Here is a 13,925-nt window from a genome sequence, read left to right on the forward strand (position 1 = left end):
TTTTATTATATTATTTTAGTAGATTTCTATCGACTATTGTTGGGCTGGGATGTGTGTCAGTGGTAGCTTCCTGCAAACATAATCCAAGTGTAAATAAATCTTATGAGGTCACCAAAAAAAAAAAAGTTTTTAAATTTGAAAATGGCACTGGGGGAAAAAACCAAAATATACTTTCGAAAGCACTCTTTATAATCCTTTGTGTTACACTGTCTATATTGCAACAGGGAGTGGGGTGTTTTTGTTTTTTAGTCACCATAGAAGTACTGTGTTGCAAATGCCCCGTGGCTATAGCACAGTAGAGAGGTGAAAGACCTGGGTAGATGCCTCATACAAAGCTGACTGACAAAGGTCCCATGGGTTTCGGTTCATTGCCACCAGCACTGGCACTGACAGTGTTAGGTGTTTAATTATATTTTGTGCAAGTGGGGAAATCATAGTTTCAGATAATTAAACTGTAGCAGAAAGTAGAAAAGAAATTATAATGTGGTATCTGCCAGATGACCTGGCCCCTTACTGACAGAAAACAGAAGACAACTATTCTCTATGCCTGCACTTGCAATCAGGCCTTGCACACAGCATCACTTCACATAATTGTCAGAAGAAGGTTCAGAGAGGAAGGAAGCAGGATTATAGCTGGGGTGTGGCAATGTTCTGTTGAGCTGCTACAGTCATTCATTGTGTTACCCGCTTTCTTGTTAGAGGAAGAAACTACCTCTGAACACTATAGACAGAACTACAGGGTTAGCATAAAATATATAAATGATATATAAAAACAAATTTATAAATTCTTTAGTACCTATAGTGATCAAGAGATGGGTTACAAATTAATCAAAAATTCTTATTATGACTGGGGATGTAGACCAATGGTATAATACTTGCCAAAATATATAAGGTTCTATTTTTTTAAATTTTGTTTTGTTGAGACAGGATGTATGTATGTATGTACATACATACAAACAAACATATATCCCTTCTATATGGGAACTCACTATGTAGACCAGGTTGGCCTTAAAACTACAGAGATCTATCTGCTTTGCATCCCAATACAAAAGAAAACACCCCACAATGCTAGACAGGTCCTAGGTTTTTTAACCTTTAGTTCCTCGTATTAACAACAACAATAACAACACCCACAAGCCCCTCACCTCCACACTCCTACTGTACACACTCCTACTGTAATGAGTTAAAGTCTGGAAAAATTAAAACGATAATGACGTCTTATTTGGGTCATTCATATGTTTATTTATTATTAAGACTTAATTTTTAGGGTCAAAGACCTTTACTAAATAAAGGATACATAGTAAAGTTAAAAAGAGCTAGTTAGAGAAATAACTACTTTCCAATTTCCATTTTGCTATATTGTACTATTAATCTATTACAAAGGTTTCCATCTGTTTACAGCCCAAGGAACTTAGGTTAAGGATGTAGAGCTCGGCATGGTGCCTCGTACCTACCAATTCTCTGTGCCTCAAGTTATTCCCCCACCAGACACAGCTTTCCTTGTCTCCTACAGAGTTCCTAAAAGCCCCATTAAACCAGTTTTAATTACACAGCATGTTTTTAAATTATTTCTATAATTGTCTTTACTTTACACAAGAGTAAACAGACTACAAGAGTTTAACTAACAGGCACAAGGTTGCACAGAAATTAATTTTTAAACAGTGACAAAAATATCTCATGAGACCTTTGAAATTAGTTTAATGGGGAAAAAAGCAACATGAATTTTATCATTTGTTACAATGTGATCTAAACATAATTCACTTCATTCAAACAACACTAAGCAATAATAAATACTTGTATTTACTAATTTCATCCCACGGCCTCTGAGTTCCTATGGGGTTTTTCACAGAGCTGAGAGTATAGTTCAGTTGTACATACACAGAGCCTTGAGTCTGAGCACCAGCATTTCTGAAGTAAATAGCACATAGAGAGACCTCAGGTGAAGGAAGCAGCCACCGGCATGATCTTTTTCTTGGTGCCCAGGAACTGGCATAGTCACCGGGTCCTGAGGGCGTGCAGTGATTTCTAGAGAGCTGTGAGGAGGAACTACTGATGGATGGGGTTCAGAACCTGACTCTATTGTCCAGACAAGAAATCGTGGGAGATCGGATCACTAGTCCAGTCTCAGTTTGGCCATGGGTTAAATGGAAATAATAATCTTGCCTGCTTTAACTCACAGGCTTCATAAAATGGTCCAAACACTTATGTAAGAATAAAGTTTATTGTGTTTGAAGTGAAGAGCTGGCAGTTTTCCTAAGGATAGTTTATGGTTCTCAGGCTTTTGTTAACAAAGACTGACAGAAAGAAGATGAGATAATCCTTCTTAAATTTATACTTCGATGAGTATGAAACACCAAGGGACTAAAACCTCTTATGATGACATCTTTTGAATAGTCAAAGTTCTTAATTAAAAATTAACCCCCTAACAGGGACAAAGGGGATGGGTGGGTGTTGTAGAGATCCTTTAGGCCAGTGGCACTGGCCTGTGGGTATTTCTCTGGCAGAAGTGCTCAGGAGTCCACTGAACCTGTCAAGAGGTCATGTGAACATGTCATGAACATGCAAGGGTGAGAGTGACTTCTAATACAAACTACAGGGTGGTACAATGAGCATGCATCCGAGCAGTTCATCCATGACAACAAATATGCTCTAGCAGAGGATACTGCTGGGCAGGGGAGAATAAGGGGAAGGGGAACTGGGAATTTTACTATGGGTCTAAAGGTGGTTTAAAAACAGAGTCAGGTAAATAAGATCTAGTCCCCCACTTGTGGTATTTTTGGAAGGAAATAAGGCAAAATTTCATGACCTGGCTTTGGGAATGATTTCTTGAACATGATGCCAAAAGTAAAGATAGACAAATTGGGATGTTATTTTCACTTATCAACTGACTGAAAAGCCGTAAACTGAATGAAGAATGTACTTGACAAGTCGTTTGTATCTTGAATATACACTGAAAAACTTGTAATTCATCAACAAAATGAAACAACTCACTTTTACAATGGGCAAAGGGCATGAAAAGACAGCACTCCAAGATAATACACACCTGCCAGGATGCACGTGAGACCGTGCTCAGCATCTCTGAGCAGGACAGAATGAGGATGGAAACCTCAGGCAATTATCATTTCATGTGAATGGCTGCTGGGAGAACCAGGCGTTGAGAGAACTCCCAGCTGGGTGCATGAGTGGTTGTTCGTGGTAAATGGTGCAACTGCTGTGGAATCAGTAAGGCAGTGCCTCAAAAAACTTACACGTCTCACTGCCATGCGATTGAGCACTAACCATGTACATCCAAAAGATCCAAAAGCAGATCTCGAAGAGATCCATAGCTTTAATCAGAGCAGGGCCTGTCACACTGCCAAGAGATAGAAGCAGCCCAACTGTCTACCAATGAATGACTGGATAACTAAATGGGATGTATACACACACTGAAATACCATGCACCTTGTAGCATGGAGAAAATCCTTTTGTATACTACAATATCTACAAACCCTGACAACATTGTACAAAATGAAATAAGTCAGTTGCTTTTTTATACCAGAGTAAACAGTTGACCCCTTGGGCCCCTTGTTTGTGACCTAGCCTGATAAACTTACTTCAATCCTTGGACCCGACTGTGAAAGGAGAAAAACAGCTTTGCAAGGTGGCTCTTTGATCTCTACCCATGTACACGCACTCATTTATATCCTCATATCCACCCCCTCCAAAATAAGCAGCTAACCTAAATGGTAAATTATATATATCCTTTCTACAATAAGAGAGTGCCTATTTTATGAAGTCCAGCTGTGAAACTGTACTTCAGATTCTGTTGTGACCTAGATCTGCATTTATCTAAACAACAAGCGAGTCAGGATGGAGCCCAGAAGCTGCACCTAAGAGCTCCTTCAGGGAGGAGACGTTTCTCCCACATACCTGAAAAGTCTAGCAAAAAAAAAAAAAAAAAAGTTCTGAACACCTGGCAGCAGGGACTCTGACAATGACACAAAACAGATACCAAAGACTGTCAAACCTGCAGCAGAAGACGTCAGCTCAGGAGCTGATGCTATGCATGGCTGTAAAGCATTTATGACTGTGCTTTGGGCTTTAACGTATTTCTTTACAATATTTTTTCAGACACAAAGCTACAACAGCTTTAATCTGATCCCATGTTGAAGGCAGCTGACAGGAGGAACCAGGATAGGATCTCATGCGTCTGTGAGCAACTGCTATCGCCCCAAGAAAAGACAAAGAGGGGCTGGACCTCTGAGGAAGAAGTGAGCAACACAGTCAAGGGCAAAGCAGGCCAAGAAACCGCTGTTTGACACCAACCTAAAATCTTTCAGGGGCCATTCTTAACTCCAATGTATAATGATAACTGAGCTACAGTCGCCTCAAATAAATCTATCTCATGTAGTACTTCCATAGTCTCTCCTAGATACAAGGAACTCAGGAGGCTGGGAGGGACTAAGAGAACGGCTCAAAAATATCATGTTCTCAAGGACAGGCCTGTGTCTCAACCTAAGCCATGGATTCTTCTCTCTTTCTCTCTCTCTCTCTCTAACAATAAGTTGCCTGAAGCTATTATATTACAGCCAATTTTTCCTGCCTGGTGAGACAGTATTGACAGCTATCTCTCTCAGAGGACAGGCACTCAATCAGAACCAGGTCCCCAAAGCATCAACTTGACACTGAATGCATACAACTAACTAATCTAGGACTGTCACCTTCAGATGTTGGGGATGGGTCACTGACTATATTTTACCCACTCAGGAATATCATCTTGGTTCAAATGTTGGTGGAATTCTATAGGACTAGCACCACCCATAGTCAGGCATGGAGGTGCTCATAGGACAAAGACCCGCTGCCTGGTTCGGAGGGCACCTGCATATGGTGAAGGCCTATGTCCAGCCTCTCAAGAGTGAATTTCTGAGAGCTTTGGGGGAGCTAGAGCTACCCGATCCCCTAAATCTCTAGGTCTGAAACTTGAGTGCTCAGCTTCATCAACAAAGCCAAGGAAGAAGAACTTGGTGTTGGGGTTTGGATTTGGACCCAAACCTAGCTCTGCCAATAGCAGTTAAGAACTTAGGGCTGCTTTTGATTAGCCTTACTAGAGTGTCTCGTTTGTAAAGTGAAAACCATAGCAATTCTGAGCTTGGATTGCTGGTGATTGTGTAAAGAAACACTCCCAAGCATGTCTGATAGTGGCCCTACTTCCCTCCTGGAATTCACTCTCTTTTTACAATGCTGGGCCCCCGCATCTGTGGATTATTTGTGCTAATCTCACCCTCAGTCTGCCGGTGGTCACACTTTCTTGTTCTCCTTATCTGGTATCTGTTCCTGGGCTGGCGAGCTACTTAGCTTCCTCCATGTTTTGACTTTGCCTTCATGAAACTTCATAAAACAGAAGTGAAATGTTCCACTGCCTATGGAGGGTGATGGGCCACACTTTGAGAACTATTCTGTTCACTAATAGATTCTGGAACTTCTGACTTAGAATTAAAAATTGCATAAAATGCATACAGGGAGACTAAAGACAACTTCAACCCCTACTATTGGGAAAAGCAAAACCTAGAGAGCTAATCTCAGACTACCACTGCAAGCCACAGACACTATGCTCACAAGGGAAGTGGTAATTAAACTTAAGAAAACAGATTGCAGATTCTCAGGGGCCTGAAGAACGGGAAGGAGGTTGCCACAGGTTCTGTTGCTATGCAATCCAGATTATCTACCTGCTACAATGTCACTTGTTAAAGAACAATCAAAACAAGGGACTAAATAACTTACAAGTTATTAAACATACAACACAGCGCCTGACACTGAGGAAGGAAAGCAATGAACATGAAAAGGAGATTTCAGCAGCTCTACACACCAGAGTAACAGTCGCAACTGACACAGAAGACAGACATTCTTTTATAGACATATCAAAACTTTTCCAAGTCTGGTTCTCATGTCTGAAATGCCCGCTTGTGAGAGGGAGTACTACAAATTCCACCTGGGCTAAATAATAAGTTCCAGGCTGGCATGGGCTACACAGGGAGACACTGTATCAAAACCAAAATGAGCCTGGTGGTGGTGGTTCACACCATTAGTCCCAGGATTCAGGGAGGCAGAGGTGGGTGCATCTCTGCTTTTGAGGCCAGTCTGGTCTACAGAGTGAGTTCCAGTACAGCCAGGGCTACACAGAGAAACCCTGTCTTGAAAAACAAAACCAGAAGAAAAAAAGAAATGAAGAAGCATCTTGGTGTTCCAGTTTTAGCCATCAGATGCCAATCTCCCGCTTATTTTTGTAAATTATAAGATTGTTGCTTCTGAAATTGTGATGGCTCCCACTCCCAGGATGCACCCACATCTGTAACTGGATTTGTTAAGATTCACGGTAGCAGATACTATAGGATACTGAGCACCTGAAGAAGACATAAGAACTACTGAGCTAAGAGCCAAATGCGATTCAAGACACCATGAATAAAATACTAATGCCAACAAGCATGGAAATAAGAAATGACTCGAAGCACAAGCTTTCCGAATTTTGCCTAAATGTTCATGAAGCCACAAACTTACCCATTTCCATGCAGCTAATATCAGGAGACTTGCTACCTCTTCCCTAAGCGCACCAATTTTTCCGTGAAGGGAGAGACATTTGCTGGCGCTGAGAGGGAGGTCTGGCTGGTGCTGCTCTGAGCCTCACACAGCGAAGCACACCCATCAGCTCATGGCATGCCTCCATTGCTGTAATTTTCCCAATTCAGTCTTATTACCTTGAATGGGAACCTTCAATATTTAAATGTAAAGTGCTGAAGAATGCCATGAATGTTTTTCATGGATGTTTTACCTATAAATTAAGACCAATAATTTATAAATTTATATGAGAAACTATAAAGAAAATAAAGTATATGAAGCAGCAAAGTATACAGAAAACCTTTTTAAAGGGGAGAAAGGAAAACTAGGAATTATATTTCAGTGTTCTAACACACAGGCTCACTGGGTGAGCTACAACTCTAATCTCCAGTTCAGAAATCGCTTTAGTTTGTCTCAGGATACAGGGTGAGAAGCACCCTCCTTGGTTCAGTTTCTCTCCTTTCTATCCCACTGGCCACAGATACAGTGCTTCTTGGCTCTTTATGGACTTTCGGTTCCCTCTGTTGTTCCCTCTTTCCCTCCCTTCCCTCTTTCCTCCTCAAATGCCCCCATCTCCAGCTTCTCTGTCTCAATGTATAGCCCAGCCTGCTCTCAAAATCACAAGACTCTTCCAAATGCTGCAGTGAGAAGCATGCACACTTTTCACCCAGTCTGGCTCACAGGGACTCTAATTTAGACAGGATCATAATAGAGTCTGTCATGCTTACGCCTGTTTAAGATACCAACAACCTGCCCACTCCATGAAAACTAATATTAACTGATTAATATTAGTGTAATATTAACTGAGGGCATAAACAATGGACACAGTATGTGACCATGACATTAGACATACTTTGGAATTAGGGGCTGGAGAGAGTGCTTACTGCTCTTGCAGAGGACCCAGGTTTGGTTCCTAGACCTAAGTCAGGTAACTCACAACCTCTTAAGACTCTAGATCTATGCTCCGTGGGTAGTTGTAGGTACATGGTACGTATAAACTAATGAAGGCACACACACACACACATATGCACAATAGACATATGTACATACATAGGTACACAAGTAGGTAGATAGATAAGATGTAAAAAGACAGAAGATTTTTTTTTAAACATTGGAGCTATTTGCTATAAGATCTTGAGTAGTTAACCCTGAGTAGAAGCAATATGGATATAATACATGCAGCACACACATGCTCCACATACATGCTCCATGACAGCTCACATTTATAGCTGGTCTCAGTTCTAAAACTGAGTTCATATATTATTGTGATTAAATGCAAAGAATATGGAAATTCCTAATGAATGCATCCATGTAACGCAGTTTCCAGAAACTGAGACTCTTACCATGGCTTTGAAGTGCAAACAATGGCAACTTCACAGCAGTGAGGAGATTCAAATGGACTTATAATTTGGATTGATTTCAAACAAACAAACAAACAAACAAACAAACCCCAAAACCTGAGAACTAAAATACAAACACACTGAACCAACGACTTAAGGAGTCTGGAGTGAAGCAGGCTGATCCACCAGGTTCTTGGTCATCCCCACAGTTTCTTGTCAATGCAAGTTTGACAAGATTGTCAAACAATCATTTGACAATGACAGCTATCAGAAAGCAATTCCAACTGCATAACAGAAACAAATCCAATGAAGGCAGTCGTCCCTCTGGGGAATCTGTGACACACATGTTTAACAGTTCAGATATTTCCTGGAAACTAAATGTACAGATTGGATAATAGGGTATGTAGGACCTTCATTAAAATGCCCAGAAGTGATGCTACAGAAAAGAGCAAGTTTGTACTCAGTTATCGTGAAAGAAGAGCCAGGAGTAAGGTGTGCTTGCTTAAATCGGGACTGCTCCATGTGTCCTGTAAGTGCAGGAGAAAACCTAATTGAGTCATTCTACTGAAAATGAAAAGAAAGTCACGCTGCATCAGACTCTGAGTAAACTGACCCGTAGATAAAGGGACTCATGAAGACTCTTATTGGTTCTAAATATTGTACATTTTAACCAGAAAAGAAAGAGCTCTGGTTCTAACATATCAACATTTTAAAAGTCACACAGATGCTCAGACTACTGAGAGTCTCCTATTGTCAACTGAGCAGTAATTTTCAGAACATATGTTTAACAAGGAAGTGGCTGGTGATGCTTGCAGAAGCTGAGCCCCCCAACCTAATGACTCAAAGGTGCAGGCTCAGATGGTGGAGACTGAGAGCCAGTCCCAATGATCAAATACTCTTTTAGGGACTATTTACAGGTTAGGAAAAGCAGCTTTCTGTGTGCTGCTCCGATTCCTTAGTGATACACTGCTTTCATCTACATCCCAAATGCTGATTTCTCAGCTTTAGAATTAATCAGAATACCCTCATTCTATGTAAATACCTTTCTCCCTTCACCACAGTGAAGCCACAAATGATGCTAATAAATGCCCAGGAGATGCACTTCTCAATCATGAGGGTGAAAGGCAAGCATGCTGCATGCACGGAGTGTTAAAGATTTGGGTGCAGAAACTCCTAACGCATTCTTGACAGTCCGATAAAGTGCCGTATTTTCTAAAAACCCTCTAAGGCTGCCTCCAGCTAAAGGTGCTGTGAGGATTCCAGCATGCATCCGGATACCTTGCTCATGCCCAAGAGCCCCTACTCTCTCACTTAAGAGAGATGCCTTAGCTTCCTGATGTTTTGATCATTAAACGACATGATATTCTGCACCAAAATTAAAGTAGCATTGGACTGCATGTAGCAAGACCTGAGCTCTCGTCAGCAACAGAAGCCTTACCTGGGAAGCCCCCGTGGACCATGCTGCAGGACTGCTCTCTTCAGGGTTGCTGCATTCCTGACAAGAAGATACTGGAAGCAGCTCCACTCTCTCCACTGACTCTGTCCTCTCTTCCCACGACCTTGGGTCTATATTCTTTTTCCCTCAGATTTTATTCTTTTAAAGGGCAACCTGTCATTTTGTTCCTACCATGGGAAACAATCACTGAAGCTCATTTCAATCTCTCCCTCAAGCTAAGAGTCACATCTGCCAGTAGGTGAGAGCTGCCTGCAAGGTCTGCCGGCAAAAATCCCTGGTTCTCCAGTCAGATCCTTGGATGCTGCAGGCTGCTGCTGGCTCTGACGCTCGGTCACCCTGCATACTTAGGGACTGCATGCTGCAGGCTGTGACACCAGCCACCCTGTGCACACAGGAAAGACAGCTCTATTTCAGAGCAGGAGGCAATACAAACACAACTATTTATTTTGTGGCCAGCTTCCATTGATATCATGTTAACGTCCCATATTCCTGCTGAGAAGCAGTGCTTTGGGGGACAGCATCTTTCCCATGCAAATTAAAGGCAGCTACGGATTTAAGCCTGCCCCCAGTTCAGAAGAGTCACCAACATTTCTCTTCCTTATTGCTTCCAGCACAAAACCCCACAAAGCAATCAGTCCAAACTATAATGCCTTAGTTATGACTCACTAGTTTCTCTGACACTTTAAATACAAGTTAGCTTTGGGAGGAAAACTTAAATGGGAACAAAGGTAATTCATAGAAACTGTTTAAAAAAAAAAAAAAGCTAAACCCACTTCACCTGCCCTACCTTGCCCAGCCCAGCCCAGCCCAGCTCAGTACACCTAACCCACATATGGCAAAGTGCAAATATGCCTGTCATTTACATTACAACCCAAATCTATCAATCACTTCAGTGTTGTCCAACCTTTCTGTATAAACTATAGATAAAACAATAATTACTGCTTCATAAGCCAAGCGGCGAAAGAGTCAGGAACACACAAGGCAATTTAAATGTAGCTTAAAGCTGCTCAACAATTCAACAATAAAGTGTGTACTTCTGTTACATTCACCTGAACTACAGCAAGGGCTGAAGCTTAAAACACTTTCACAGTTCAAGAAAGCTAAAAGAGGAAACCAGTATTACCAGCTTCTAATCATATAGCTAGGATATAAACATTACTTATTTCACTTAAATATAAATAGGACAAATCCATAAAAGGGCAATTAACTATGTAAGACATAAGGAAAGTCGGTCTATAAAACTAAAAAATTTAATCTTAACCAGTACTCTTATATTTTGCATTATCAAAAATAAAAAGGGTTTATGTAGCAAAAGCTGGCAGGTGCTACTCATGCTGCCTGCTATTGGCAGTGAGTGAGCATTCTCCAAGCTCCATGCTTGGTCAGTAACTACTGTTGACTATACTGACATCTATTGGTGAGGCAGAGATCTACCTGAGTGCACAGGGCACTGAGGGGGCTATGGCTGCACAAAAAACCTCTGTCCTCTGTTGACGGAGGCAAGCACTGGGTGCAGAGCTTAAAAGTGACACCTGGGTCTACCTTTGCTTCATCAGCACCCCATTTTGTGATATGGGGCAAACTAGTGACTCTTGGTCTCAGGATTCTCAGCCACAGAGTTTGACAAACCTCAAGTGCGCTCTGCAACACTGAAGTACCCCCCCCCCCCCCCCCACACACACCCTTACAGAAGACAAGTGACTTCCTTTCCCTTCTTTGGAGCGGCATGCTACTTGATTTCCACTCCTTTAATGGAGACTGGTTTACAATGTCAACTATCTCTTACATGCATAGTATTTAATTCATACCTTGTTATGATTTAAATATCTGTATTAAGTACAACTGTACGTAACAAATGCAGAAGTCAGTGATTTTAATACCTTTAAAGAGTTGCAATAGTTTGAATGGGAAGTGCCCCCCGCCCCCACCCCATAGGCTCAGGTATTGGTTCCCAGTTAGTGGTGCTGTCTGGGGAGGTTACCAAACCCTTGCTAGAGGAAGCCTTGAACTGAGGGCAGGCTTTGAGAGTTTATGGCCACACTGGACTTTTAGTTCACGCTCTCTGTTCTCAGCTTCCTGGGATTGCCCCCATGCTTTCCTTCTGGTTATCTGTTCTCTTCCTCTGGAACCAAAAGCCAAACACACTCTTTCTTTCCCAAGTAGCTTATGTTCATTACATTGTATCAATTTTAGAACAAGCCTCAAAATTCCAGGAAGCCCGAGGGCAAGTTCAGCCCCACCCCCAGAACACTTCCGTGAGTAAGATTATCCCTTCAAGTCCCAACCAGGGGCAACTGAATCCCTATTTCTACTGAGTCTAGTGGACAGCTGGCACTGCCTGGAGCCAAGGTCACATGTGAAGTGGGTGGGAAGGTGCTGCTGCCATCTAACCACATGTAGCCCATGGAGACTTGAGGCATTGATGTGTCTCTTCCCATGCAGACAGCCCTACAACAATCACTCAGTCACGACAGTGGCACAGGGCACAGCTCTACACAGAATGGGCACTGGAAGGTAGAGTTCTCTACTCTCTTCTATCTTCCACAATTTCCAAACTTTTATTTACAAGTCAAAAGAATTTTAAGTTCTCATATTAACTAACAGTATTTTTCACTCAGGATCTGGATTAAAACCAAGTTACTTTTCTGGACTGCTTTAGCCCAGGTGTGAGGCAAATGCGCAGCCGCTGGCTATCCTAGCTGTTCTACACTTCTGACTGCAGTGACCCTGTGCTTTCTAGCTGTTCTATCATTAGGAAATGTATAACCATTTCTTAGGGGACAGTACTGACAAGGGGTGGGCGTGTGTGTGTGTGTGTGTGTGTGTGTGTGTGTGTGTGTACACATGCATAATTCATATATATGTCTGCATATAGCAGCCAAAAGAATTTTAGATTTAAAATCGTTGAGACGGACAACTGCATCATCTGTTTCTGTCCTTATATTTTGGGAAGAGTATGAGGACTGAGCTCCCTGGCCTGCTAGCTTCCTAGGATGAGGGCACTAGTCAATGCCCCAGTAGTCTTCCAAACCTGACACAGATTTTGTTTGACTGAGACAAGTTTTTCATCCCTGCATGAAAACAGAAGAATTTCTTGCAAAACTATTTTTAAACACCAAAAGTGCATGTACTTGGTTTTATATATGCACACTAAGAACTTTTGAGGACATCTGATATGGAACAACTAACTGCTGATAAGCAACCTTTGGGGACCAGTTTAACAAAGGCACATCGAGTATTAATTACAGAGGCAGCAGCTGTACAGCTCTTACAGAGTGTCAACGGTGTATCTGAGTTCTAGTACACTAAGTTTTTATCAGTTTTCGCTTCTACACTTATAAAATATTTGAACTCTCGGTAACAGTTTTGTTAATAAACTTCATTTTCCATAAGTCCAGCACTCAAGAGGCTGAGACAAGAGAATCAGGAGTTCAAGATCAGCCTGACCTACATAATCAGACTATTTCAGCAAAACAGAGCAAATCAAAAATGAAACAACAAAATACAAACAGGAATTGAGGCACAACACGAAGCTGTACTGTCTGATAATCTAGGTTGTATAATCTGCATGAACCAGGTCACCATGTGAGGTTATCAGTATGTTTCACAACTGTAATATAGTGCTAGGCAAGTATTCAAGTAAAAACACATAACTGGTGCCAAGCAGAGACTAGAGAAGCCACATAAATACATTATAGCCCATAACCAACCCAGGAAAAGGGAAAACCAAGATGAAAATGCAAACCACAAAGACAATTCTATCCTGGAATGATCACATCAGGAAAGGGAAGAATTCCCACCAGGGTAGGATGGGGCTGCATTTATAGCTCTGAAAGCTAGATAACAAGAAGCAGCCCAGGAGCAGTTCATTGTATGTTTCTAGCAGCAGCTGGGGCGAGGTGGGTGTAAGCAAGCACAGAAAAGAGTCAGGCTGCTAGGCGAGATGCTACGGCACTGCAGGCTATACCCAGAGACAAAGGGAACAGGGACTGTGAGGGGGAGAGAGTACCTTACCTCAGACTTGAGAGCCCTAATTGGTTACCCTGAAACTGTATTCATACAAACAACACTAACTGGATTCAGAAGGCTACATTTATATTTATGCCTACATATCTATGTAACAATAACAATAAAAAAAGGAGGTGATAATTTGAGAGGGAAAGAAGACAATGAAGGGAAGGAAGGAATGATGTAATTATATCGTAATCTTTAAAAAGTGAAAGCGGGTACACAGATACTGGACAGATGCTGAAGCCAGCAGGAAAGGGCCCCTGTGCAGCAGCACAGCTCTCGGCCAGCCCTACTGTCCCACTGGGATCAGAGACCCTCTGTCACGCACGTCTCCACTACTGAAATTCAATGCACCCACCAAAAAATAGGTTCTGTAGCCACTCACTTCCCGGAACATAAGAGAGTTTAGTAAGGAAGACAGATAGATATTAACCTAACAGTTCCACTGACAGCTATACTATGCTAAGTGCTATAAAACAGTAGGTAAAGGACATGGGCTTTAGCCCACATTACTGGGCTAAAGAATC

The 13,925-nt window shown here is 41.9% G+C and overlaps 1 protein-coding gene across 5 annotated transcripts in view; it reads right to left on the reverse strand.

Annotated features, from left to right (window-relative positions):
- Positions 1-13,925, reverse strand: part of Patj (PATJ crumbs cell polarity complex component) — a 323,645-nt gene that overhangs the window by 162,170 nt on the left and 147,550 nt on the right. The window lies entirely within an intron of this gene.

The sequence above is a fragment of the Mus caroli genome, unplaced genomic scaffold (genome assembly GCF_978045245.1).
Source record: "Mus caroli unplaced genomic scaffold, Mus_caroli_1 scaffold_6, whole genome shotgun sequence".
Classification (NCBI taxonomy): Eukaryota; Metazoa; Chordata; class Mammalia; order Rodentia; family Muridae; genus Mus; species Mus caroli.